We start from the raw sequence: 26959 nt of genomic DNA on the forward strand, positions 1-26959 counted from the left end.
CTCTTTTTGGGTGCATCTGTTCAGTGTGTGCAGACACAATGCATATGAATCAATAGCACAGCATCGCTGTAGAATAGGACAGAGAAATGGGCTGCTGATGATTTTATCTCTGAATTCAGAGTCCACACTTAATCGATAGCACACCGTGTGTAGCTCTGTGCTGATATGTGTGTACTGAACTTTAATGAAGTCTGTACTGACCAAGAGTGCTTATCGTTTTTCTCCATGCATGCATCAAGAATGGGAATCAATAGATATTCTTGTTCGTCGATGTGTATATATCATCTTTGCATGTTTCACTGGGGCCACACTGTCACTTGGTAAAATGAACGTCAGATGTGTTTTTGTTTTTTCTTAAATTCCACAGGTGGCAGTCAGATGCATAATGTCACTGCTTAATTGCGTGTGGTCAGTTTTGTGACTGTGCCATTTGTCACTGTGTATTTTCCTGTGAACACCCCACATTACACTCTTTCACTGACACACTCATTGTCTTGCAAGTGTATTTATGTCTCATTTCACTCAGAGATATCCAAGGTTATCAGTCTAACTCGGCAGTCTGACAAAATATTGTCTGTCCGCCCACTAGGCCCTTTGCTACAGAAAAGCCAAAAGAAAAACAAATTGTTGCTTAATCTTTTCTTTTTTTTATTATTCTCCTGTTCACCTCTCCTTCACTTATCTCTTTCAGTTATCCTTGCTAACGCACATTTCCTTTCTTATCAAGTAACATAAATTGAGCAAAATAACATAAAATAAGCTTGTGCTATATATAAAACTATTTTTTATTTTCCTTTTTAGCAGATTATTTTAAATTTTCCTTCTTTTCTTCCTCACTGCATTTTTTCTTCTATTTTCGTTGTTGCTAATCAATCAATTTTGTTCTCCCCTTTCTCCCCCTCACATCTTCTGCCCTACACTCGTCCCTTCTTCTCTTCTAATGCATTTTGTAGATTGAACTGACAAGAGAGCCATCAATCAATCCTATAGTGTACCACAGCCTAGAGGCCTTGCACTGTGAGACCTAACTTTATTAATATCATAATGCCATGACAGCTGTAAAAACAAGAGGCACTATAGCTATATTGCAAGTGATACCATTATAGCTCACTATCAGCTCCATAACAGTGATTTCTTTCAATTCAGTTAGTCTGCTTCATTTTCTCTGTTGTATGTGTTGTAGAGGTGCGTAAACAACACTTTGACTTTTACAATTGACAAATATTCAAAAATATAAGTTCAACTATAGAAATTAGAGGTTGCACACTTATGAACAAAACTGCCAGCATGATGAGGTTGGTGTGGATGTGGTGTATATGACAAACCTAAGTACATACTACGATAGCGCCATCATATTATCTATCTTTTTAAGCAAGAGAAGACAAAATACGAGAAAAAGCTGATAGGAGATGACACGTGGATATGAACAGTGGGGAGAAGAGACGACAAATGAGAAAAATGAACAGGAGAAAAATATGATTGTGATCCATCCATGTGACATCTCCACCCCCACAACCTCCCAGAAGAAGCAGCCCAAAATGAACAACATTAGTTTACAAAAAGCTAATAATGAGAATTATAGGACAGGAGATAGTACTAGAAAAAAATCTTTCCATTATATTGTAGTTCATCTTTCAAGCAGTGACATTTTGCATAAAAAGAGACATTCAAAATCCATTATGACATGAGAAATCGCAAATTTGTCTTCATATGGAGGTCTTGTGGGTTCCTTGCAGATACCAGATTATAGTTCAGTACAGACTGAAAGCAATGTCATAGAAAATATTATTTTAATAATGGCAAAAATAGCCTTCAGTAAAGTTGTGTTTTATAGTCCCAATAATTAATATTTTTTTCTACTTTGAAAACAAAAAATCTAAATGAATTGAAATGTTTTATTTGTACAATATCAGTTGCACACAGAGGTGTTTCACAGATGACAATACTGTCACAGTATCTGTCTCTCTGTGGTCAACACTTGACCTCTAACAAAAGATCATAGTAACAAAAAACAACATCAAGCAACAATTGACGAGACAAAACAAAACAACCGAAATTAAAAAGGTGTTCTTTTGTGCTTATTACATATGAAATTGTAAAGTAAAAAATGTGATGCCTGCTAGAGCAGAGCGATATGACCAAAAATATTTATCACGATATACATTTGAAAATTTGCGATAACGATATAACCGACGATATAATTGACACTAGACAAAATACTTTACAACTCCACAACTTTATTGATGCAAAAAAAAAAAAAAAATCAACGTATTTTCACTTAAACACTTATGTGCATTAAAGTTATATAAAAATGTAACAGTGCAAATGCAAATTCCTTGCTGACAAGTTTAACCAAAAGGCATTTCCAGTGGAAATTGGCCAACATATCCTCAGCATAACCATGCTTAAAAAGAGGTTATACACACAATATACGGTAATATTATGTTGAAGCACAATACGTATCACTCCGCGAGGCTCCTGCCTACGATAGCCGTAATGCTCCAACAATCCATCAAGTGATGCGGCTTCGTAGCTTAGCAAAGTCGTACTAAAACATTTGACAGATTTTCGAGCGCCGTGTACGACAAAATCGTTTCGAGGTCAGTAAACACAACCAGAATTCATACATAAGGCACACAGGATTTTAAGGGGCACTGTCGATTTTCAGAAAAATCAAAGGATTGATTTTAAGTGTGCCGTATTTTCCAAACAACACGGTAATAACGACGGCCTGCTAGCATGCGCTACCAAAAATAGTGCTTTGTTGTGTATCTGACGGACGAAAGCTAAACCAGTTCCACACCACTGAAGTTGCAGCATTTTTACAAACCAATTCTGGTTCATCTGTTTCATTCACCGATCCGCTTTCGCCCTTCTCGTTCTCTGTTGCCGCCATGCTTTTTCCGCCATGTGCGTATGAAAACAAAGGTACGCATGCGCGTTTTACCCATATTCTATCGCGATATTTCATTTTCTTATCGTTGCCCGACATTATACCGGTATTACCGTGAACGGTATGATATGGCCCAGCCCTAATGCCTGCAAATGACAGAAACAGAAGTCCAGATAGTGTCTATAAAAACAGTCACAGGTATCATAGCTGGTTTATTTAGCGTTTTCTTTGGTGCGTGGTTAGACGTTGACATGTGGAGTTTAAAATAGTCTTAATTGTGCAGTGGATGACTTTTCAGCTAGTGGAATAAATTCGTGGTACTGCTACCTTTTGCAGCAATAGTTTTACGGCATGTTTTGCAAATTACCGCATTTTGTTCGACATCCTCCTTGTGAAATCGAAACGACAGCGAGTCTCATTCCCTTCCTCGTCTGCAACTCACACTGTCGCCATATTTTTCTGGCAGCGTATGAACACGCATTCTCACTGCAGTGTGCCAGGTAGAACGTTTTCCAGTGGGGTGGGGTGGTGCAAGGGTGGATAATAAATAGAAGAGTGAATGGACTTGCCAAAAGAAAATCAGGAAACTTGGGAATTTTGGTTCACAGCTGAAATCCAGATCAAAGCGTAATTTAACATGCATGCATAGCTGATTGGTACTGCTGCTGTGGAATTTCAAGTGCTGTGGGCATGCCACTGTATCTGTCAGAGAGCAATGAATGAAACAGGCAGGACAGGGCCATGTTTACCATTACATTTTAGAGTTCTGAGGAGACAAAGTTTTCAGGCCCCTCTTCTGTGGAACCAGCTTCCAGTTTGGATTCAGGAGACAGACACTATCTCTAATTTTAAGATTAGCCTTAAAACTTTCCTTTTTGCTAAAGCATATAGTTAGGGCTGGACCAGGTGACCCTGAATCCTCCCTTAGTTATGCTGCAATAGACATAGGCTGCCGGGGGATTCCCATGATGCATTGAGTTTTTCCTTTCCAGTCACCTTTCTCGCTCACTATGTATTAACAGACCTCTCTGCATTGAATCATATCTGTTATTAACCTCTGTCTCTCTTCCACAGCATGTCTTTTATCCTGTCTTCCTTCTCTCACCCCAACCGGTCGCAGCAGATGGCCGCCCCTCCCTGAGCCTGGTTCTGCCGGAGGTTTCTTCCTGTTAAAAGGGAGTTTTTCCTTCCCACTGTTGCCAAAGTGCTTGCTCATAGGGGGTCATATGATTGTTGGGTTTTTCTCTGTATCTATGAAGCGCCTTGAGGCGACTTATGTTGTGATTTGGCGCTATATAAATAAAATTGAATTGAATTGAATTGAACAAATTGTTTTATCATTAAAGCAAAATGTATTACTAATTACCAAGGTTTTCAAATTTTGTGGTCTTAAAAAATGGAAGATGCAACAATTATTCCAACAAATGTAGAAAGGTTAGCTAAGCACACAAAGTCTTTAATTATAGAAACATGTGAAAACAATATGGTTTGGCATTGTGCTTCTACTACATGTGATAAACCACTTGCACTTGTGTACCATGATGGATGCTGGTTTTTGAAACGGTCATTCATACTAAGTTGAACTTTACATTATCACTTTACCCTGAAAAGGAGAGTGTCCATGGTTTCAAAAAAAAAAGGAATTTCTAAATGGGATCAACCATTCAATCTGGAATTCATCGATTTCTCTTGCAAACAAAGATTTGACCAGATTCTCCGAAGAAATGATATGTTACTGTACATAATAAAAGGCACAGTGAACCCAGGGTTTGTTTGTTTTTTTTGCTTTTTTAATTTATTTTTATTTTGTTTTGTTTTTTTAAACCCTCTTCCATTTTATAAAAGTTAGCCCAGGTAAAATTTAACTTTAAAGCATGTATACATTTCTTCACTCTATCAAAGTCTGTTTTGATTTCATACCCAAAGCAACCAGTTTTCTCACCATCCATTATCGTTTCATTATTCACTATGATAGCTAAAAAATATCAGACTTATTTGCCTTTTAGGAAGACCATTCTCCTTGTTAACTAAGGATACACAAACAAAATCAGTAGCAGCACTGTAGGCATCAGTTGTTATGATGTGTGCTGGTCATTATAACAGGGGATTGAACGCTTACGCATGCAAAATACTATTGATGTCGCAATGCTACATTTGTTTTTTGTTTTTGTTTTCATGTGTTTGTGTGAGTGTGTTTGCACTAGTGTGATAAAACACTAAGCCAACTGAATTGGGAGCACTCGCTGTTGGCTGTTGGTTGTTGGTTTGGACAGCCTGCCATTCCTCTCTGTCACTGTGGGCATTCAGGTGTTCAGCCACTGGAATGGACAACACACACACACACACCACCTCTACCACACACACACACATGTATACACCAAAAAATAAATAAATAAATCCACACAAACAAGTAAACACAATCACAAAATCACACTGCAGCTACATGCACCAGCAAACACACAGGGATGTATTCAAATATAAACAATGTGTTCACACCTAAATATATTCAGACACACAAACGGGGCTCCTTTGCAGTGAGCCGTTCAGTATTCCAACAGATTCAAGAGGTTCTGCTGTAGGCCGAGTGTAAAAAGGGAAGACTAAAAAGGACAGGTCTTGTTCTCCTGGTCAAACACATTCTTAAGTAAAAGCACAAACAGGTGTCCTCATCTACCCTTCTTATGATGGACAGAGAAACAAGACAACATGATAGCACTATCACTGAGAAGTCCAGCTCCTAAATAATGGCATCTACTCACTGGTTAAGATCAGAGCTCAAAGTAAATGGTTAACACACGTATCAACCCACCACATTACCATACTTGTTCAACTTCACCACTTGGCACCAAATTAAAACATTCAAGCCATAGTTTATAACAATGTTGGATTGTCAGCAAACTATAAAGAAACAAGCCTTTTCTTTTCTACCCTCCTTCATTTTTGTTTATCCTGTTGTTCTGATGTTTATGCTTTTTGAAACCCTGCTTTGGAGCTAAAGGGATGTTTTACAGTCATCTCTATTTATAGAAACGAAACTGTCTCTAGACAGAGATTTGTCTCTGTCTAGATTTATCTACCTCGAATGAGGTCTTTCGTTTGTTCGGGGCCCACGAGACTAATTAGTGGGTGATTAAAATGGAGAAGGAAAATGGGAAAAACCAGAAAAAAAATTCAATTTTGAAAAAGAGCTAAAAAAAAAACAGCAGGCAGAGAATTAAAAAAAGAAATCTGCATTGTGTTCTGATTGGCAAGTTTACTCCCCCCACTGGGATGTTTCCCCACTATGGAGCAGGTGTCCTCTCATGCTATTATATAATCATGTGCTGCTAGCAGGTAGATGATTGAAGAAGGTCTTTTTACACTGCTTGGCTACTCAAAATTGTTAAATAATGGTTAGAAAAATGTTATCTTTTTGCCACACACTCACAGCAGACCTGAACTGCATGCTTACACCAAAAAGACACTGTACTGTTTCAGAATCAATTTTAGTTTCATTTTAGAGGTAGCGCTAAGACAGGCAACATTACATGAGGCTTGAGTTATAATGTTCTTGCCCACCAACTTATCATCTATATTAAGAAGACATATTCTCACTTAAATATTTGAATGGATACAACACTTTTTTTTCTGCATTGTGCAAACAGCGATACCCTTATATTTAAAGTCTTACAAACTGACTTAATGCTTTCTGTTCTACAGTATCTGCTCAAACCTCCAGTATCTGTAAATTATTAAGGGATGACAGCTTTGTAATAATAATAGGAGTAAAATATGATTGATAGCTGGTTAGACAGTAGCTATGAGCTGTAGTTTAGAGGCTCAACAATCATCGCTCATCTCACTTACTCACTGACAGCTGGCAAAGATTCCCACACACTGATTCATGACACCCCATGACTTTTCAGATGTTCAATATTCAAGTTGAACAATTTTTATTATTACAGTATATCTTTCTTAACTCTGAACAAAACACCCCACACAGAATTCTGTAGAGTTTGTCCATTAGTATTTCAAAGGCTTGAGCAGCTCTGTCACGAAGATGTCACCGACGTCCTGAAATAGAATCTACTTTTCTAATAATATGATGATTTGGTTTTAACATACAGCTCCGTTTATGTAGTTATTTAGAAGCTGAATGCTGTACTGAGACAGATATAACACCGAGACAGAATCCACATAGTCCCATATGCAAAATGTGTAAATGCAGTGCTCTCCAAAGAGTAATGTTATTTTGGTTGTCATTATGTGTGCATCTTTGTGAGTAAGATCTGTAAAGCACATTGCGGTTTCCCTTTTGTTTCTTTCTCTGTCATTATGTTTGCCTCTCTCTCCGCTTAAATTGTCTTCCAGCCCCCTTCTTGCTCTTCCAATATTGTTGATTTCTTTTTTCCCTTCCTCCCTCTCTTCCCTTCCCGCTGAGTCAGTATCTGTCAATCAAGAAGCCGACACTGTTAAACACCGCCAACACCAACAGCAGACTTAAAATCCTCTCTCTCTCTCTCTCTTGTGCTCTCTCATCACGAGGAGATAGATGGAAAGCCTCATGGAAAGAGACTTTGCTGGCAATGTGGCCTCTTTTTTTAAAACTCTTTGAAAACCACCAAAAAAGATGGTGAGAGACTAAACTGTTTTCTGGGATGCTTTTTAGCTCGGTAGCACAGTACACAACATAAGGAAATCATTATGATTGGCTGTGATTTGCCAAATATATATTTCAGTGTTTAACCCTAACCCTGTCATATGTTTTTTGTGAGCAATAAGTTGCATAAAAATGTTGCATTTTTTATGAGGGTAGAAGTAGAAAATACCACCAGTATTAACATAGTTGACATTTATTATTAACATTTATTTCTTGATCAAACATAAATAAATGAAGAAAAAAAATAGCAAGTAGTCATCCGTCCTGCAAGCTAGTTTACCACCACAGAAACAAGTCAACTCACATTATCACTGTCACACAGTCATGATCTCATATTTATATACGTCAATGACAAAACGCTAAACGAGTCCCTTCTACCATGTAAGGAAACCTAGTGATGGTGTGTCAGTGTCCATTGGCTGGTGTCTGTGTGTGTGTCTGTGTGTGGCATTACAGTCGAGAAGATAATCGCTGTGACTTTGAGAAAGGGACTAAAAAAAACCAAAAAACTGTTTCTGTTTCCCACTGTGTTATTACTAAGAGGGGGTATAACAATGGTGTAGACCACTCTGTGTGATTGAGATAGCGACACTTAGAGAATAAAAATACAACGAGGAATAACAAGAGGGAGAGAAAGACAATTTCCAAGGGGAGTCATACTCTGAGAGATGTGATGGACGCCTTCTGTAAGTACATCACATGCTTGTGTGTGTGTGTGTGTGTGTGTGTGTGTGTGTGTGTGTGTGTGTGTGTGTGTGTGTGTGTGTGTGTGTGTGTGTAAATCTTCTGGTGACAGAATCAGCACACAGGCTTTATGACCCCGTTCAGGGCCTCCTCTATCATTACCCCACCACCCACCCCCACTACACATTAGCACATACTCACACACACGTCCCTCATATTGCCCAGCCGTCATGCTTTTGGAACTTTCAGCAAGCTTTCGCCCCAGCTTTTACGTTAAGAATGTTCCTTTTAAAAGAGCACAATAATTCAATGATTTTTGTCAATTTCATCATGCCTTTGATAGAAAAGCAAAAATAAATACAGGCCAAAACAGCAAAGAGGCATATAAACAATAAAAAAGGGAACAACACAAAATGCATCTGATTATTCTTTATGATGCATGCAAGGGTCACTGATGACATCATTTTTTTAAACTACTATGTCCTAGTAGCTACTTTTTATTCTATCATTTCATTTCATTGGATTTTGTTTTGTTTTTTGGATTTTTGCCCGTTTCCAAAAAACTTTCAAATTAGTAACTCAAAAAAAATAATAATTGATGAGTTTGATTTGAAACTGCCATAAATTATAAGGCAAGGGCATTGTTGCATTACAGTGTTAATGTCTTTGAACTCACAACTTTAAACTGTACAAATTTATCCCTTGCATGTTACCTACAGTAGTAGTTAGACCATAAAATGTAAAAGTACTAGACATGTTTAGTATTAGCATGAAGCATAATTCACTCCATCTTGTTCTTCTACGCTGGTCGCACCATCACTTAAACCTCATTCTTCTTTGAACACCAGCTGCAATAACCCCCCACAAACACACACCACACACACACACACACACATCTCCGTTCACTGTATTACAGTACTTGCATTTCTTTATGCCTTCTATCTTAATTGAGTTGTGTGTTGTCAGCCAAGCAGCTCCACTCAAAGCTCCCTTTGATGCTTTTGACCAAAGAGTGTATGTGTGACTGATGTATGTGATGAATGTCCAGCAGTCTCTCATGTCCAAGTCCCTCTATGGAGCACTCATACATCAACCTCTGAGCCCCTGCACCATATAATGGAATGAGGACAGACTGGCTTACAAAGTGGGGATGAAAAGGAGAATGAGAAAAGAGTTTGGTGATATGGAATTTAGTGAGAGGGAGACAGGCAATTGACTGTACGATTCCTTCTCTTTCATTTCTTTATCTTTTGTTTTATTGTCTAAAAAAAACATCTTTAGACACTGTTCAAGTACTTTACACAGCACTTTCAACTCTTTCATTTCTAAAGGGCTAAATGCTGTTAGTCATTTTCTTTTCCCAAGTTTTTAATCTTTATTGGATTACCCGGTCTAGTCTCCATCAACTTAATAGCCTTTTTTTCAGGCAGCACGGTAACATGGTGGTTAGCACTGCACAAATCTGGATGTGATTTCCCATTTCGCCAGGGCCTTTTTGCGTGGAATATGTGTGTTCTTCACACGACTGCAGGCGTAGTCGGCTTCCTCCAACAGTCTAAACACGTGCAGTTAGTGGGCTTAAGTTAATTGGTGATTCTACATTGGGAGCAGGTGTGAATTTAGATGTGAATGGTGGTCTGTCACTCTGTGTTAGCTCTGCGACAGAGTGGCAATCTGTCCAGGGAGTACCTTGCCTCTCACCCTATGGTGGCTGAAGTAGCTCTAGTGCCCCTGCCACCCTGAATTGCATAAGTGGAAGAAAATCATGTTACTCTTTCTCACTCCCCTCTTTTCAGAGAAAATCACAAGACATATTAATTAAAAATTCATTCTTGAACAGGTACATACTTTTCTCTGGTATTTTTTGACACAAAGTCAGACTTTGTTGCTTTCTGATGCTTTGACAGCGTGTGAACATCAAATCCCTGTTTACCCTTTCAATCTCGTACTGACTTGTCTTTGAAAAGGTCTCTCCTTCTGCTTCTGAAACTGTATGAAAATGTATTATTTTTGTGAGTTTTCAATGGATTTAATGGTAATTTAAATAAAACTTATGACCACTTTAACTCAATAATTAAGTCAATACTCTTCACACATACAGTAGTGTACAAAAGTGCATACATACATAAACCACACAGGAATAAGAAATAAAAAAGAAATAAGAACAGAGCTAAACCCCTGAGCACTTTGTTAAGATGTGTTACTTTGCCATAAATCTCCAGTACTTTATAAAAGTTTGGAACCATGCCTCATTTCTTTATAATTTGCTTCTAAGGAGCCAGAAAGAGGCCTTGAGCAACAGTTCTCCAGGCTTTCTGAAGGTCTTTCAAAGTTTTTCAAAGGACATTGGCTGTTTTTTCCACTCATTTTCAGTCCAGTACAAGAACATTTTCAGTTCAGTTTGTTGTTTAATATTGACCTATGAATCAGTGAATCATGAAAAAGACACCAAACTCAAGAGCAGCTTCGTGGGTAACTTAGCAAAGAAGCTGTTCATGTTAGGAACTAGAAACTGTGTGACCTGGGGTAGGAAGAGACTGAGTAAGTTCCCCCTGGTTGCCTCTACAACATAGCAAAGAAAGGTTAAAATGTCTTAATATCAAGTTTTATGTGAGTAAAACTGACCAGAGTGCTAAAACAGAGCTTTACTATATTATCTAATAATAAAGCATTTTTATTCTTAATCAAAGAAAAATAAAAATATAAGTTTCATCAATATATAAATGAGAAAAGTACTTTGAGTAGTGAAACGTGTGGTGCAGGATGGGCATGAAAGTGACACACTGGAGCCACTAACTGCAGAGAATGTTTGACCTACACAATGTATGATTTAATACAAGTTTCATAAAATGCAAAAATAAATATATACATTTATATATCTATAAAATATATAAATAAATAAATGATGACTGACAAACACAAAGTTTAAAAAAAATAAAAGTATTCCTCAGTATTTGAATTGCAAAGGGATTATGTTATAATAAATGTTGATGTAAAAATGTCCAAAATGTGAAGATGTGACATCCAGTGAAGGAAGGGGAAGAATGGGTGAGCAGGTATAAAGTGGGGTATAAAAGAGATTTGGGATTCTTCCCTTTTATCCTCTGCAAGATGAGTGTTTCAGAAGATTGGATCTAAGAGGTTCACAGCTGAAAATTCCAGCAGAGACGCTAGAGGGGGAACAGAAGTCCAACCTGTAAATTGAGTTTGGAATTTATTGCTTTCATCTGCTCATTTTATGCCGTGTTAGATGGTTAATTCAGAAGGATTTTGATTTACATCATACTTCCACTGGATGCCCAGCTGCTTTCGTGTTCGGTGATTATCATCAACTCGGAACACAGGGATAAGTGCATCTTTGGATCCAGATATGCTCATCCTTTCTCAAACCTTTTCTGACTAAAGACAAGAACAAACTCAGCATTAGCTCAAAGTAAGTTCATTAGATGAGTATCGTTTAAGTGATTTGATGATTGTTTTGTGATTTTTATAATTTCCTTGTGCTTTTTTGCCCAGATGATTTCTAGGTGGTTAGTACTGAAGGAGTCCCCTCACCCACATTGGCTCACACTGACCGTGCCTATTGGGTAAGATTAACAGGATTGGGATTAGGACTTTTTTTTTTATCAACTTCCTGTATTGGGGTCAAAAACTTATCACTAAAATATGCATCAGTAAGGTGATTCCTAAGATGTTAATAGCCAAAATCTTGACATATTTTTGCATGGTGGGACGTATGTCCTTAAAAACTTTTAGGAAACTGGAGAAGTGGAGGAAAAAATCTGCCAACAGTCGATGAACTGTATCTGAAAGTTATGTTATTAAGAAATAGGGGAACATTTTTCCAGCAAAGACCTGACACAAGACCTGAGAGATGCATCTGGCCTGGATACTTTGATTTGCAGTAGCTTCATCAGTAATGATCTCAGTGGAAGGGTTGCTGTCAAGAAGCCATTGTTAAAGAATGGAAACAGGGTATAAAGGGTGAGGTAGACCTATGTCAAATTAGACAAGAACTGGACTGAAAATCAGTGGCAGACTGTGACAGAGATTTTTGGATCAAATCATCATCAGTATAAGGAGAGAGGTAAAACAGTGAGCATCTACAGCCACTGATTTAAAAGCAGTGAAGGCTCTGTCGTGGTTTGGGACTTCATTTCAGCCAGTGATGCCATGGATCTTGTCAAAATTGACAGAATTACAAATGCAGAAAAGTATGGTCAGATTTTGATCCACCATGTAAAGCTTATTTTCAATTTTCCTAGAAAAATATTAATGAGAGGTGGCTCAAGACTTTTGCAGAATAGTGTATATTAAATGAAAATAATATAATAAATATTGTTGCCTAATCTTATTATATCATTGTTTTACACACCCATTCCCCAAATAAAGTGTTATACCACTTTATTTAATTAGATAAAGATCTCATTAAGTTGTTCAGACCTAGTTTTGTAAGATGGTCATCGGTCCTTCTACAGTAAAAGTTAATGTTATACAGTAGTTTTGTTTGGGACATACATGAATTTAATTAACATGAACCATTTAAATAAGAACCTTTCCATAATGACATACAGTTAAATCCTAATTCAGTGGAAGCTTGGATAAAAATTATTTACACATCACAGTACAAAAATAAAGTCCACAGCAGTGCAAGTACAGCGCTGTAAGCATGAATGTATGAAATCTCAATCTGTGTTAATACTAACCATCTTTTGTAAGATAAAAATAGTCAGACATGATTGAAATAGTGCATGAAAATGTGATTACTGGACGAAGTGAAAATATTTAGCTACAGTGGGGCAAAAAAGTATTTAGTCAGCCACCGATTGTGCAAGTTCCCCCACTTAAAATGATGACAGAGGTCAGTAATTTGCACCAGAGGTACACTTCAACTGTGAGAGACAGAATGTGAAAAAAAAATCCATGAATTCACATGGTAGGATTTGTAAAGAATTTATTCGTAAATCAGGGTGGAAAATAAGTATTTGGTCACCTCAAACAAGGAAAATCTCTGGCTCTCACAGACCTGTAAGGTCTTCTGTAAGAAGCTTTTCTGTCCCCCACTCGTTACCTGTATGAATGGCACCTGTTTGAACTCATCATCTGTATAAAAGACACCTGTCCACAGCCTCAAACAGTCAGACTCCAAACTCCGCCATGGCCAAGACCAAAGAGCTTTCGAAGGACACCAGGAAAAGTATTGTAGACCTGCACCAGACTGGGAAGAGTGAATAGAATAGAATAGAATAGAATAGAATAGAATAGAATTCAACTTTATTGTCATTGCACATGCACAGGTACAGGGCAACGAAATGCAGTTTGCATCCATCCAGAAGTGCTTTAGTGATATAGATATATTACAATATATATTAGCAATAATATAGATATGTGAGTATATTACAGAAATGGGTCTATTATGGTATGTTATAATGTACACGGTATGAAGTATGTTGTGAATATTCTATAACTATAAGTATGTACAGGCTGTAGTGAGTACAAGCTATGTACAGGATATGAACAGGATATAAATATGAAAAACTATACAGAATATGAAATAAATAACTTTACAGAATCTGGGATATACAGCTATACAGAAATGGGAACTATGCAAGTTGTAAACAGTTGTAGGATTAAAGATTATCGAATGTACAGAATGATTATTTACACAGAGCTATACAGTAGTGCAGTTAAGATAAGTGAGGGTGTAGATAGTTTCTACAGAGGCTATATAAAGTGCTAGTGGTTGTGAGTGGTGGTTCAGTCCATGTTATTATTGTGTTTGAGGGTACAGTTGTCCATTGTGGGTGTGTGTATGTTCAGTCCATGAGTTTAACGTGGGTCAGATGTCAGGAGGCAGAGTTCAGGAGTCTGACAGCTGTGGGGAAGAAGCTGTTCCGGTACCTGGTGGTCTTAGTCCGGAGGCTCCTGTGGCGCCTCCCAGAGGGCAGGAGGGTGAAGAGTCCATGTGATGGGTGACTGGGGTCTTTGATGATTTTCCCAGCCCTTTTCAGACACCGCTTCCTGTAGATGTCTTTTATGGCAGGAAGTGGTGCTCCGGCGATGCGCTGGGCAGTTTTCACGACCCTCTGCAACGCCTTCCGGTCCGAGGCAGAGCAGTTCCCGTACCAGACTGTTATACAGTTGGTCAGGATGCTCTCGATGGTGCAGCGATAGAAGTTCACCAGGATGTCTGAGGACAGGTGGTTCTTCCTCAGAGTCCTCAAGAAGAAGAGGCGCTGGTGAGCCTTCTTGACCAGCTTGGAGCAGTTGGTCGTCCAGGTGAGATCCTCGGAGATGTGGACTCCCAGGAACTTGAAGCTGCTCTACAATAGGCAAGCAGCTTGGTGTGAAAAAATCAACTGTGGGAGCAATCATCGGAAAATGGAAGACATACAAGACCACTGATAATCTCCCTCGATCTGGGGCTCCACGCAAGATCTCATCCCGTGGGGTCAAAATGATCATGAGAACGGTGAGCAAAGATCCCAGAACCACACGGGGGGACCTGGTGAATGACCTGCAGAGAGCTGGGACCAAAGTAACAAAGGTCACCATCAGTAACACACTACAACGGCAGGGAATCAAATCCCGCAGTGCCAGACGTGTTCCGCTGCTGAAGCCAGTGCATGTCCAGGCCCGTCTGAAGTTTGCCAGAGAGCACATGGATGATACAGCAGAGGATTGGGAGAATGTCATGTGGTCAGATGAAACCAAAGTAGAACTTTTTGGTATAAACTCAACTCGTCGTGTTTGGAGGAAGAAGAATACTGAGTTGCATCCCAAGAACACCATACCTACTGTGAAGCATGGGGGTGGAAACATCATGCTATGGGGCTGTTTTTCTGCCAAGGGGACAGGACGACTGATCCGTGTTAAGGACAGAATGAATGGGGCCATGTATCGTGAGATTTTGAGCCAAAACCTCCTTCCATCAGTGAGAACTTTGAAGATGAAACGAGGCTGGGTCTTCCAACATGACAATGATCCAAAACACACCGCCCGGGCAACAAAGGAGTGGCTCCGTAAGAAGCATTTGAAAGTCCTGGAGTGGCCTAGCCAGTCTCCAGACCTCAACCCCATAGAAAATCTGTGGCGGGAGTTGAAAGTCCGTGTTGCTCGGCGACAACCCCAAAACATCACTGCTCTCGAGAAGATCTGCATGGAGGAATGGGCCAAAATACCAGCTACTGTGTGTGCAAACCTGGTAAAGACCTATAGTAAACGTTTGACCTCTGTTATTGCCAACAAAGGTTATGTTACAAAGTATTGAGTTGTATTTTTGTTATTGACCAAATACTTATTTTCCACCCTGATTTACGAATAAATTCTTTACAAATCCTACCATGTGAATTCATGGATTTTTTTTTTCACATTCTGTCTCTCACAGTTGAAGTGTACCTCTGGTGCAAATTACTGACCTCTGTCATCATTTTAAGTGGGGGAACTTGCACAATCGGTGGCTGACTAAATACTTTTTTGCCCCACTGTAACTAATTAATTCATTAATCAATGCATAGACATATGGCATTATATCTACATTTAATCTGCACCTATATCAACTAAAATAAAATAAAAATAAAGTTTTCTTAGCGACACAAATAGGAACACACACACACACACACACACACACACACACACACACACACACACACACACACACACACACACACACACACACACACTTGTTTCTAAAAGCAGCAAACAGATGCCTCTTTCCCAGGATGCATTGACCTGTGGCTGCTGTTACCGTGGTGATATGATTTATTAATTAGAGTACTGTTTGATTGGCTTGTTAAAGGACAAATCTAATGAGGTGCTTGTAAATGAGAGAGGTGGAAGTGATTTATCGCTGATGCCAATCACCTTCACACAAAAACACACAGTTGAGATAATCTTTGCTCACAGACATGAACACGGACACAAAAAATCGCACACACGACACTTAAAGAGTGTTAACCTTGTACTCCGGCAAGGTGTTCTTGTTTGCGTCTGGGTTCACTGCGCATGAACCAGGTTCCCGTCTACTACAGCAGGATCTCGCATCCAGAGCACAGCAGTTTAAATAGAACTAAACAGTGAAGTGTGGCGGAGAAAAGCAGTGAGTTGTGATTAACTGCAGGAGAAGAAAAATTAGAAGAACTGTTAAATCTCCAAATGTAACAACGCTGTTTTTTTGTTTTGTTTTTTGTCAGAGCAGAGTTACACATTGGTGCAGTGGCCACACAGCAAGAAGGTTACTATTTTGAAGTTCCTGGTTGTCTGGGCTCTGTCTGTGTTTGCATGTTCTCCTTGTGCCTCCAGGCTCTCTGCTGTTTGTTAGGATAATTGGTGATTAAATTGGTCATAGGTGTGAATGTAAGAGTCTGTGGTTGTCTGTCTCACTGTGTTAGTCCTGTGATGGCCTGTCAACATATCTATAGGGACTACTGTGGCTCTCACTGCCTGTCAGTAGCTGGGACAGGCTCCAGCCAGTTGCCACTGTATTGGATAGGAAGAAAATGGATGAATGAAAGTTTAATAAGTTTAATAATACATGGCAAGCTGGCACATGCTTTTTTTCTTAATTAATAATATACTAATAATGTGTGTGATTAATTCATAAATGGCCATGCTTATTGAGTGGCATCTTAAAGCTGAACCAATACACCAATTCATTTCAGACCATATTTGAAATGACAAATCCACAAAAAATTCCTAAAGAGCTTAATAATATATGAAATATGTAAATGAATTAAGTTGCATTGCCAAAAGTAAAAAAAAAGCTCACACTCATGTGACCTATTTGCAACAAGCAGTAAACTGTAGATGCCTACTCTTTACATGAAATGTGCAATTATATAAATGCTTGACTTATATTACAGATGAAAAGTGTTTAAAAACATTTCACCTTTTAGTGAATTTGGATAGGAAGGGGCAGGTAAAGGTCGGAGTAAATCAGAACTATCTTGAAAAGAAGACTTTTTTTTGCTGCTTGTATACAGTATATACAGAAACATACACACAATGATACCAAGACACATGTGCAAAAATCATTGAATCATATCTCAGTAAGTATCATTGTACTTGAGTGAGTATCAAAAATACTAGACAATGTTAAGCATCAGAGAGATGTCCCAGGATTGGCATAAAATAAACCTTCTGACATTTTATTTTTTCCCTTCGGCAATCTATTGTGGAAAAACATGTAGGTGGTATGAATATACTTAGGATAATCTAAAAGCATCAGGGTAAGTAAAAAAGAGGAGAATGTAAAGGAGGAACATACAAAGATGCTGTGAAAAAAGAAAAATCTCCCTTTCACATCCTGGGGTAGTATGTGTGCAGTCTGGGAGTTTGGTCCTGCGCAGTATCTTAGGTGTTCTAAGGACTGCACTCTTCTTGGCATAGAGCTCTGATGTTGTACCTAAAATCTGCTAAAGCCACTCTTCCAGTTTTAAGGTTACTACTCCTAATGCTCCTATTACCACTGGGACCACTTTGGACTTCACCTTTCACATCTACTCAATTGTTCCTTCAGCCCCCGGCACTTTTTTTTGTGCTCCTTCTACCTGATGTTGATGTCCTCTGGGATCACCTCAACTATCACAACTGCAATTTTCTGCCCCTTCTTAACCACCACAGTGTCTGGTTTTCAGTGGGCCATATTCTTGATGTATATGTGGATACTTGAAGTCTCAATCTGGATTGTGGTTTTGCCACTTGTTAATTCTTACCCTCTCTCTTTCTGTTTCTCAGGATGCTGGTAGGTGATGACTTGTGTGCATTTTGAAGAGTTTTCATGTCTTAATATAAGTGGCATACATCTCTTCTTGTTGTTCACATTGGCCTGTGGGATATCCAGGTACTTGTAGCTGTCCTGCATATCTGCTATTCTGCCTTTTGGCAACTCCATCCCTTCAATCTGGATCACCTTCCCTCTGTTCTGCAACAATTCAGCCATACTTTTCCAGTCTGGACGACATCCCGATATCTTCACTGTAGATCCTGGTCGATCAGTGAGTTCATGACAAACTCATGCCTGGCATACAGCTTGATGTCATCCACATATATGAGCTGTATCACTTCTAAATCTGCTCTTAGAATATATATATATATATATATATATATATATATATATATATATATATATATATATATATATATATATATATATAATGTGACCAGGAGATATTTTATTTTGTATTCTTGTGATCACAGTTATAATCAGAAGTATCAATCATTAATCATTTACCATTGTTGAACCAGTTGACAGAATAATCTTTGAACCATATCTAGGTTAACATTAATCTACACAGATTATCAGTACTCTAATCAGTCTATTGTTGTTCTGTACTATTCATGTTATTTGCTTAAAGCTGTTTCACAGTTCTGTAATCACTCAGAAGCCTGTGGGGCCTGCTGGACCCTGCCTTGGTTCTATGTTCAGTTCTGCACGTACACAGGCCTTGAAAGTACATGCACGCTCTTATACAACACATGAATGTGTACACACACCCTTAGTAAGAATAGGAGGGTTGTCTGAGGACAGTTTTCTGATAGATATACTTTCACAGTAGACACGAATAGATATACACACATACACACAACACACACTGGTTTTCTCTGAGTGCTGGGCTGAGTGGAAACATCTGGAGGCCTTATAAGGAGAACTTGTGGAGTGAGGGGAACTTCCTGAGTTCTGAGAACTGACCGATACTTATCATGTGACTTGACGTCATCATTGTAATAAAAGCTTTGTGAGATGCTTGCTCGGGGGAGATCGGCTCTAAAAGGCTTGTGATGCTCATCTTCCCCATATGTACATATGTATAATAAAAATCACTATTCTGACATCTACTGAGACCATGCAGTCGTTTGTCTCTTCCTCAAATTCGAACCCTGACAATCTGGTGCCGAAACACCGGTTTGAGGAGGGATATTTTAAGGAGCCTGGCTGACGGTCTAGTGGTGTCAGACGGACGGCCAGGAGCTACACTGAGTGATGGGCCCCGAAATATGAGAGGTAAGCACCGCCTGTTGACGGATCTCCAAAGGTGCCGAATTGGAAATGGAGCGCTAAATTAAAGGTTCACTCAGTGGGGCTTCTGTTCTGTCCGGGGTGATCTTGAGTAATTAGTTTTAAAATAGGGCATAGTAGTCTGACTAAATTTATTGTTGTTCATTTTGGGGGTGAATTTTGAGTTAAGAAGTTATGTGTTTAAGTTAATACGGTTTAAGGTGTGTGGAAACAAATAAATACGGTTTAAGAGGTTTATCTGTGGGTTGACTGGGATGCCAGCCAGTCAATCGGTAGTGTAGGGTTAATTTGGTTTTAATAGGGTAGCAGAGACGGTCTCGGGCTTCAGATAATTAAACGGGGGGGCTCAGAGCTCACCGTGAGGCTTTTAAACAAGTAAATTCGTTTAGGACTGAGAAGCTAGGCTCTCTAAGAATGCAGTTTGTTCAGCAGGTGGCGCTGACCCCTGACCCCGGACGCGTGGTTAGGTTCTAGCCCGGTTTTGGCCTCCCGCTGGGGACTTGGGACTCCCGGTTAATTGGCCAGGTAATCTATGAGTGATTGCCTTCTACTGCATTGATTGATTAAGAAGGTTAGACCTGGCTGCCTCCTATTTAAACGTCAGGAGCTTGTGAACTTTAAGTATAGCCAAAAGCGTGAGCCAGGATTTCATTGCCTTTCACGCAGCTGGTGGAGTTCCGGGTGTCCGGGCGGGGAAGCAGTTTTAAAGTACTAGAACTTAGTAATGAGGCCGTTTTCAAGGCGGCGTACTTGAAACGGTAATTGATCAGCAAGAGCCGGGCTCTGGGCTGAAAGATGCTTTTAAATTAGTCAAAAATTTAGCAACACCAGCAGAGAAATAGAGAAGTGAGATAAAGTTGTTCTGGCATATGGTGTTTTCTTAGGAATTCGAGCGCTATCGGGAGGGCGTTCCCGAGGTGTGTATTGATCAGCAAGGCTAGGCCTGGGCTATAGGTGCTTTTAAATTAGTCAAAAAAGTTAGGTGTAACCTCTTCTGGCATATGTCTATGCGGGCCCGTGTGTAAATAGAACATAAATTACCGGTGTGTGTAAATAAAGTGTAAAATAGTGGTATAAACTGTCTGTTGAATTTCTCCTGAGTGTTGAAAAAAGGAAAAACTCTTTTCTGCTCTCTCTGAGAGAGGGGCTGTGTGTGTGAGACAGGAAGTGTGCATGCCCATAGAAGGAAAGAGATGAGGTAAACTCTGTGCAGATAGACCGAAGTAAAAAAAAAAAAAAGGAAAAGGGTCTCTCTCTGTCTCTGTGAGAGAAAAAAGGTGGGGGCCGAGCGGGTCCGCGGGAGCGAGCGTGTATGCTGTATGAGGAAGAAGGGAGTGAGAGGGAGCGAGTGAAAAGAGTAACCGAATATTTGGTGATTTTTTATTATTTCAGAGGCACTGGGTAAGAGTTTTGACTTTAGCTGTGAGAGTTGTGAAAAGAGCAGGTTTTTCTTTTGTTGTAGACTGTGAGTAATCGGTGTTTTTCTGCCTATTGTGCTGCGTGGAAGACACAGAAGTGTAGAAATGTTTGTGGTTTATCTTTGTTTGACGTTTTATATAGAGTTGGTTGAATCAGGGTGATTTCTCCCGTTTAAGGGAGGAGTTGCATTGTGGTTATGCTAAAGCTTTGCTGTAGGGGTATGTGTGTGATTTTGTGCTGGCTTCGCATGTTTAAATGGATGCATAGAAGTCTCTCAGTGAGAAATTGTTATGGTGGGGTTTAAAGTTAGTAAAGAGTCAAACAACGCCCACTGTTTTAAAAAGGCCCAAAACGTCATGAAAGACACCTCACATCCTGGCCACTCCCTGTTCGAACTGTTGCCCTAAGACAGACGGTACAGGGCAATCAGAGCAAGGACTAATAGACTCAAACACAGCTGTTATCCAACTGCAATAACACATCTGAATACTACAAAATGTCCACCATGCCACTCTTGTGTTACTCTATGCACGGTCTGAAGCATGACTGTGGGAATACTTAGTATGTTAAGTATTCTATCTATTTTATTTATTGAATTTTATTGTTTTGTTTATATTTTGATATTACTAGGGATGATGCAATGATCGGGGACCATTCTTAATGTCGTCGGTCTCATGATAATGACAATAAAGTTTTTGATTTTGATTCTGATTCTGAAATCCACCCTCCTCAAGAGTTCAATGATTTAGGCAGTTATGTTTATACAAATACTAAATGTATGGTTAGTGTCTTCATACAGGTGTTTTTTCTTAACCTGGAAACCTGAGTACGGCAGCAGAAGACAGGCCAAGCTTTGGCTAAAATTCACGGTTGGACACCAGAGTTGTCCTCACCCCTCCCGGAAAAACGAAAAAGAGAGAATGTAGTTTTAGGCGGGTTTTCTCGCTGAACTGCTCTGGGTGCTGTGTCCCTGAATCTCACCAGTGTTAACCTCTGGCGGAAGACATGGGGAAAAGGAAGAGATGTTCCTGGTAAATCACTGAAACAAATAAAACCACACACAACCAGAGAAAGGTATGAGAAGTGTGTGGAACAGACACATGTGCGTGTTAGAGAAATGCCTCGTTTGAGAAAAAGTTAAATTAACCCATATACAGACGCACCCATACATGCAATGAAGAAACAGCTTACATACATGTGCACGTACATGCAAGGTTAAAGTAGCGACACTTAACATACACCTGTTTTTAAATGATATAGTATATACACTACTGACAAATAAACTCTTTGGGTTGCAGGACAACAACGTAACGTCAAAAGACAAAGACACTGGTCTGATGATTAAGTGAGGACACGACAAATTTAGTGGTTAAAAGGGTCGACTTGGGACATGTTTTTGTTGATTGTTTAAGACAAATGACTACTGAATGATAGGAAATTCCTTTTTTGGGTTTCTAAACAGGATCTTAAGAATTTTAACACGTACCTGTGTTGTCCTGTCAACTTGAGGGGTTATGAGTTGATCATATGGTGAGAAAAAACAAAAAAACAAAAAGGGGGGAGACGAGATCTCGTTGTTTCTCCCCTCTCTGGATAACACAGCCAACACAACACAGCCAACACAACATCATTTTCCTGTTCGCCTGTTTTGTTTTGTTTTTGTTTTTTCTGAAAGCCGAAGCTGACCTGGACTCCTACCCTCCCCTCTACCATCGTTGCCCTCTCCGCGACCATCTTTGACCCTTTGACCCCTGAAGGCCACAGCAGCTGGACTCACAACAACAACTTGAGGATGTCAACAGTGCTGCAAAAGAGCGATCTCATGCAGCAGAGACGGAGAGCACTAAAACCTAACGCCCGTTTCACTACACGGGGGAAATTCCCAGGCTGCGTCAGCTGACAGAGCTGGGACGAGACGCGCATTAAGCCCGGAGGAAAAGGGAGGGTGAGCAAAAGAATGCTGACCTCTGAGAAGAGCCGAACAGAAGAGCTGCAGAAGGCCGTGGAGCAGAGTAAGGACAACATAAACAGACTCCAATCTGACGTGGAAGGAAAAGACTCTGAGGTGTTTGCCCTCAGTAAGAGCTCAAGGCATCAGAACAGAAATTGAGCATGGCTCCGGAGGAGCTGGCTGCTAATTGAACTCATCAGTCAGACTTGGAGTTTCACGTACAGGACTTGTAATCAGGCGGAAGCTTGCTGGAGCAGGAGGTCGTCAGACTTGACGCAAAGCTCCAACAGCAGGAGTAAACCCTGAAAGACCATACAGAAGCAAAAGGGTCAAGGTACAAGGAGAAGATGCAGGCAGCTGCAACAACGGATGAAAACAGACCCAAAGAGGAGGGGAGGACCCTAGGCCATCCTTCAGGCCGCTGGTTTACCTAAACTACAGAACAGGAAGGTGATGAACACAAACATACACCAACACACGAATACACACTTCTGCATGCGCCGACTTAGAATGAAGAGAAACACACACATGAACACTTATGCACTCGTTGAGGGAGTGAAAACTGATACATACCCATGCACTAAAATCAAAATGTTGATTTAATTTACTAAGAAGTGACACACAATGCCCCAGCTGCTGCAATGAAGAATGCTTTACTGACAAAGGCTCAATGCTGCACACGACAACGTCAAATACAGAATTTGCTATAATAATAAGCCCAGAGGGCATTTGTGTGGTCTGGGGAGCAGAGTCCGGAGCGGTTTGGTTATGAAAACGATGCCTGTGCAAGATATCTGGGGCTTAAGGCCTCGACTCAATTGTTTACTGTACACTAAAAAGAAAAGAAAACACTCTGAGCAGTGGTGCAGAGTGAAAACGAGGAATTAACAGTGTGAGTTTTATTTCAGAGCGCCACATCATTGTGATGGAGATTTAATAAAGGAGGAACACACGGACAAAGAAGAAGAGAAAGGGGGGGCAGCCCTTGAACGCGATTGCCAGAGGCATTAAAGTTCTGTACTAAATTCTGGTTTCCAGTGTGAGAAAAGTCACGCAGTGCCAGTAGTAGAGCTAGGTTGAGTGATGATTCTAAATTACTGTAAGTAAATCATCGTACACCGTTCAAGTTTCATGATAACGGGGATCTAGACTTTGTTGAACCCTAGGCAATTTGAACAGGTAAAATTCGAGTGACCAAGTAGCAGTTGAATAAAAGTCATTGAATAAGTGTTGAAATAAACTGGCAGAATTAAGAGAATTAAAACATTTCAAGAGCTCAAATTACTTAATGGTTCAATTTTGTTTCACGAACGCAAAACATATAGGTTTATGAATATGAAAAGGTTGAGGTGGTGTTGATTTGACTCTGTGTAGGTTTAGGTTGGTATTTTTATTGATGGGAGGAATATTCAGTGACAAGTCCTAAGACCCGGGCGTCTGGATTTTGTTTTTGTTATTTTTCATTTTATTTTGTTTTTACTGATTTTGTTTGTGAATCTTTTCTTTAAGCAGATCTGCACATCGGAAATTACAAGCATTACACGTCGGCGAGAAAATTGTTGTAAGTGAGTTTCTCCGCATTGAAATGGGTTCTGGAGGAAACACTTGTGGGGACAATTAGAAACGAGAGTCCCTGTTTAAAAAAGGATTCAGCGAGGTAATCCAAATTCAAGTTCTTGTTTTCTTTTTGAGATGACGTCATTTTGCTGAGTGTGGAAACTAAATGCGACGACAGGTTTCACTATCAGCAAAGAACGGATGAATGGATGAAAGACTGGGAATAAAAACAAACGGACTGACTGGTAAAAGATGACAAGACTTGACCATGACTCAAGGTTAACCACCTCCACCTAGATAGGATAAAAGGGTGGATGAATTTATGTGTGTTTCTTTTTACAGGAGTAGAAGGATGACAAAATATTCGAGGATGAGTGAACCTGTAAATGCCATTTTTGTGTCTTGTGTTGCTTACAGAGGTAACTGCGCAGCGTTACCATTTACATTTTCTTCCCTACAGGGTTACAGTTTTAATGTTTTTCTATTACAGGATTTCTGGGCGGATGTGTGAAGAAACGGTGTTTATGGGTTAGGAGTTGGTGATGCTATTACACTGTATTCTGGTGAGAGTGTTGGGGGAGACACACCCTGTCTTGAAAACTGTGATTCTTTTACAGGAAATGTTTTTATAGCACTTATGGAATGAGGATGGCTGATTACGGTCAATGTGCTGCTAATGTTTGCTTTGCTTTGGTGAGAAGGGTGCAGTAGAAAACAGACAAGTGACATGAAAACAAGTAATAATAACAAATAACTAATTTGGGGACAGTTTAACCTAGAGCCCACTAACTGGCCATTAGGGGCTCTCGCTCTCTCTCTCTCTCTTTCTCTCTCTTGGAGTAACATTGCCCAAAGGGTGAATAAAGCAAATTGTGGCAATAATAGTGATTTAATGATTGGAGAAATCCTGAACATGATACTTGTCTGTTGTGCTGAATCGTTTATTACTCTTATGATTTGCAGGTGGTTGTAATAAGCTGTTTACTTTAACAGGTTTGCTTTTTAGCTGAATTACAAAATACAACTAGAACGATTAATTGAGACTAATCGCTACTAACCTGAAACTGAGGAGGTTCTATATAAGGAGGAATTAAAACAGGTATAAAATGCATCTGATCTTTAATTGCAGGTGGGACCATGAAGATTTTTTGGTACAGATTGCAGGTTGTTGCTCATTATTGAAGTGTGCTCATAAAGGTAAAAGCTATATAGGGGGTCTATCATTTGGTCTGTGTTTTAATAATTTAGGTATGGCAAAATTAAAGGTTTCTAGACAATTTAGGGAACGAGTGAGAAGCATAATTAGATGATCAGAAACTGAGTACTACACTCCAGTTAGAATTAAGAATGCCCAATTTGTTTGAGGTCTGTTGTTCATTTTTATACACACATTGCAAATGTGCTTATAAGGAGCTGGCACTTAGTCTGTGAAGGTCAAAAGCTTCATCCGACAACGGATCGGATTGATATATTGGTGCTATTGACTTCACGTGCAGAGGGTTAAATGCATGCACGCTTACACACATAAGCATGGCATAGGATTGGAATAAACAAAGTCAACGACATTAGGTTAGGAGAGCCAGCGCAGGAGAGGTGTTGGCTTTCTGTCTCTTGCAGAGAAGGGAACAGACGCCAGACGGGGACACGGAGATATGGGGACCCTTCACAGCAACTGGGGTCAAGTGTCATGGCCTTGGGGCTCCTTGATAAGATGGATCCCATAACCACAGCGATAACCAGGAAGGGGTTGGCTAAAACTAGGAACACCAGAGACCAACGTGGTTCGAGAGGCTTTTGGCAAAAAGGGGGACACGGCGGTGACAACGGACAACAAACACACAGATCTGTGTAGCGACTGAAGGGTGGTCTAACCCCGGAAGTCGAAGAAAGAAGAATCCGAGGGCGTTTCTTCACTCCAAGAGGAGGTGGTAAAGGGGCCTGAAGCGTGTCAGGCTGAAACTCGAGTCCGAAGCTAAAAGAACAGCTGGGTTGTGGGAAAATTGGAAAACAACGGAGGCGTTGGAATTGATAAGTGTCATAACGTGTTTGTTTGGTTTGGAAATAAATCCTGGTGTGAGTTGGGCTGGCAAGCCAGCCCAAAGAGGAGGAATGTGACCAGGAGATATTTTATTTTGTATTCTTGTGATCACAGTTATAATCAGAAGTATCAATCATTAATCATTTACCATTGTTGAACCAGTTGACAGAATAATCTTTGAACCATATCTAGGTTAACATTAATCTACACAGATTATCAGTACTCTAATCAGTCTATTGTTGTTCTGTACTATTCATGTTATTTGCTTAAAGCTGTTTCACAGTTCTGTAATCACTCAGAAGCCTGTGGGGCCTGCTGGACCCTGCCTTGGTTCTATGTTCAGTTCTGCACGTACACAGGCCTTGAAAGTACATGCACGCTCTTATACAACACATGAATGTGTACACACACCCTTAGTAAGAATAGGAGGGTTGTCTGAGGACAGTTTTCTGATAGATATACTTTCACAGTAGACACGAATAGATATACACACATACACACAACACACACTGGTTTTCTCTGAGTGCTGGGCTGAGTGGAAACATCTGGAGGCCTTATAAGGAGAACTTGTGGAGTGAGGGGAACTTCCTGAGTTCTGAGAACTGACCGATACTTATCATGTGACTTGACGTCATCATTGTAATAAAAGCTTTGTGAGATGCTTGCTCGGGGGAGATCGGCTCTAAAAGGCTTGTGATGCTCATCTTCCCCATATGTACATATGTATAATAAAAATCACTATTCTGACATCTACTGAGACC

At 39.8% G+C, this 26959-nt stretch overlaps 1 protein-coding gene and 1 long non-coding RNA gene across 2 annotated transcripts in view; one reads left to right on the forward strand and one right to left on the reverse strand.

The window, feature by feature from the left end:
* Window positions 1-26959, reverse strand: part of LOC308394739 (zeta-sarcoglycan-like) — a 378502-nt gene that overhangs the window by 176705 nt on the left and 174838 nt on the right. The window lies entirely within an intron of this gene.
* On the forward strand, window positions 18378-26951 carry LOC308394962. Its single transcript, XR_013971325.1, has 2 exons — window positions 18378-19218; window positions 21439-26951. It is a non-coding gene; the product is annotated as an uncharacterized lncRNA (long non-coding RNA).

Source organism: Rhamphochromis sp. 'chilingali', assembly GCF_963969265.1.
Source record: "Rhamphochromis sp. 'chilingali' genome assembly, chromosome: 4".
NCBI lineage: Eukaryota > Metazoa > Chordata > Actinopteri > Cichliformes > Cichlidae > Rhamphochromis > Rhamphochromis sp. 'chilingali'.